Source organism: Lissotriton helveticus, chromosome 11, assembly GCF_964261635.1.
Source record: "Lissotriton helveticus chromosome 11, aLisHel1.1, whole genome shotgun sequence".
NCBI classification, from domain to species: Eukaryota; Metazoa; Chordata; class Amphibia; order Caudata; family Salamandridae; genus Lissotriton; species Lissotriton helveticus.
The window spans coordinates 1,039,384,910-1,039,388,370 of record NC_136072.1 but is presented as its reverse complement, the minus strand read 5'-3'; positions in this window follow the sequence as shown (position 1 = coordinate 1,039,388,370).

Here is a 3,461-nt window from a genome sequence, read left to right as displayed (position 1 = left end):
TTATCCGTAATGAAATCCATACCCAACTCAATATGGCAACTGTAAGTTGGAGCACTTTGCGGGACTGCCAACATATATCTAATAAAACCGTTCTCTACCACCTGGAGAGCTTCTACGGCGGCATAGCCCCAGACCCCTTCACCATAAACTGCCACGCTATGGCATTTAGCATAATATATTTTCATAAGTTCTTCAGAACGAGGCTTTCCTAACTGCCGGGCAAATGCAACCAGGGCAGTTGTTGCTCGTATGAATAATAATTTCCTGCTACACATGGCCTGCTTCCAAGACATTTTGTTATCAAATAGAATGCCTAAATAGGGATACGTATTGGTACATTCCAGCATGGTTTTTGCGACAAAGATTTGATTTCTTTATCCGCTTGCCAGTATGCATAACGAAGGTCTTTTTGATGTTAACCATAAGGTCCAAGGATGACATAAACTTGCAATACCGATTAAGGAGGTGCTGCAGCTGATTTGGGTTTCTTGCCATGATCACCGAATCGTCCGCATAAAGTAATGCGGGAATGGGACGGTGATCAATTGTTGGAAGGTCCTGGCTCCCTTCCAACATGGCCAATTCAAGGCCATTGGTGTAAAGGTTAAAAAGGAAGGGAGCCAAGACACAACCCTGTCTGACTCCCTTTGAAACGGCAAATGATGTAGTAAGTTGGCCGTTCACCCCATATCTCACTCTCGCCGAAGCGTCAGAGTATAGTTCTTGGAGAAATACAACCAGGGGAGGGTCAACACCCAGTTCTGCAAGAATCGACCACAGTTTGGAATGAGACACACAGTCGAATGCTGCGGACAAGTCTACATACACCAGATGAAGATTACCATTCTTTGCCCCTGCGTATTTTCCAATTAAAAGGGAGAGGTTTAACGCCTGCTCGACGGTTCACAGACCCTCCCGGAATCCGTATTGCAGGTTGGTCATAATTTCATTAGCTACGGCCCAGTCTTGTAAGCGCTCGAGGACCAACCGACCGGCAACTTTACCAAGGGAGTCAAGGAGGGATATGGGCCTGTAGGATGCAGGGTTATTACGATCTCCCTTTTTAAAAATGGGAAGCAAGGTTGATGTTGGCCATGAGTCGATTAACCCTAATGATATGGCAGCTTCAAGGACACAGGTTAAAATCGGTGACCATAAGTCCGGGTTATGGGTAAAGATATCAGGCGGAACCTCGTCCGGGCCGGGCGCCTTGCCGGATTTAAAGGCTGACAAAGTGGTGATGATTTTGTTATGGCCAAATGCTAACTGAATAGGGTAAGTTTTAGGAGTATAGAGGGCTCCGTCCCTAGCTTTCCCACTATCATTCTTGGTTATACTTTCTCCAGAGAAGATTTTCGAGAAGTGGTTAAAACAATCCTCCGCAGTTACTACCACTTCTATCCTGGGAGCAGAACTTGAGCCTAAGATAAAAGGAGATTTTACTACTCGCCAAAAAGTTGAGCTATCCTTAGTACGGCAGCTCTCATGGAGCTGTTCCCAAAGGACCTTTTCAATTTCTTGTCTGCAATTCTTAATGGCCAAATTATATTCTTTACTTAATTTTCTAACTTCAGTTTGATCTCTTATAGGGTTGCGTAAAGCCTCCTTTAAAGATGAGAGCGCCTTACGGCATTGAGGGTTAAACCAGCCCTTCTCTAGGGATTTATTAGATTTTTGCTTAAGGAATAACTCCTCTCTAATTATTTTGGTAATCTCAATAAAATTGGTTAGAATCTGGTCCATTGGGGACTCCAGGTCTAAACAGGTTTCCAACAGGGGAAGTGCTCTTTATATTATCTTAGCGGTCAATACATCCGGATCTGCTTTCGACCATTTGACTGAATAGCCATTTGACTTGGCTATACTCAGGGCTTGTTGGTTTAATAAACTAGGAATCCTGAGTTGTTGAGGGATACTCTGAACTGTAACAGTCAAACTATTAGGATAGTGATCGCTACAAATATCAACTCCCGTTTCAAATTTAAACAGTTGTACTTTCATGTTATGTGTACTTAAGATGTAATCTATGACACTCGATAATCCCCTTCCATGAAATGTGGGGGGAAAAGCTATAGGTGAGTCTACCAGTTCGTTCGCAAAACCCAACTCTAGGGAGAAAAGATGTTCATTTAAGCAATTCCCAATATCAGAATGAGAAAAATGGGTTAAAGGACACCCACATTCATCTGTAATACCACACTTAACATTTTTATAATCAACACACAAAGGAATATTAAAATCACCGCCCCAAATCAAATTAAAAGGGGGAGTGGAACATCTAATTCGCTGCTCCGTTAAAAAAAACTGATATTTCATTTAAAACATTTCCAAATTCAGGTAAGGACAAATTGTTATAGAAGTTAACCAAAAAATACGTAGACCCTTTAATCACCGTTATTCTAAGGATTTGATAGTTCTCAGTTGACTTTAATTCAAATATATCCTTAAATGGGAGGTCATTTGATAAATAAATTGTTAATCCTCCTTTGGGTGTACCTGAAGAGGAAGGGCATGCGTTTGAGTTGTACGTTTTGTAACCCTGTAAGTGGATGGGAGAAGTCAACCATGTTTCCTGGAGGCATACTATGTTATGTTTTCGAATTGTTTCAAGCCAGGAATATTGGTCGATTTTGGTACGTAACCCTGCTACATTCCAATAGATCATAGTGAGGTTTAAGCAACACATTGATTGAATAGATGATGGTAAGAAAGCTTGAGATACAGGGGTCGCAGGGGGAGGGGGAGGGTCGGGAGAAAAGGAATTGTGCAATGGGTTGAAAAAAACATCCGCCACTAGGGATCCAACTTGATTTTGGGATCGGGGAATGCTATCCAGAGGAGTGTTATAGGGAAGATCTTCCAAAATGGGGGCATCTTCGTATTCATCACCTATATTAGTTAAAATTTCGTGTTCCTTCTGGATCTCATTAGGCTTACCTACAAGTCAATCTACCCCCTCCAAGCTCGAGAGAGCCACAAATCGGTTAGAGTTAGCAATATTAAAAGTTGGGCCCAAGTTGATCCTAGAATTCATTGTCTTTTGGTTTTCCACCAGGGCTTTTGGATAAAAATAACTTAATGTTCGGGTAGATATACCTCCCTCGTAACTATCACAATACCAGTCTCTAATGAAGTTTGTTGCCCTATAGTCTTTAAAATTTATAATTATGCTGTCCCCTGGTACATCCTTTGGTCTTTGTCCCAACCATGATAGTCTCCTAACATTTAAAATGTCACCATCAATATTTGAGGGTAGTGGCCTGTTAACTCTTAACCAATGCATGACCTTGTTTTTCAGGTTCTGATAATTTTCGAATTTGCCTGGATCCAGCTCTGGAACCCCAGTTAATACTAAAACATATGGCTCGACTTCTGGCGGAAGGTCTATGTGTTGCGCGTTACCTCTAGGGTTTTTAACCGCCTTCCGGCTCCCCCCAAATTTGTCATGTACCTGGCCCCTC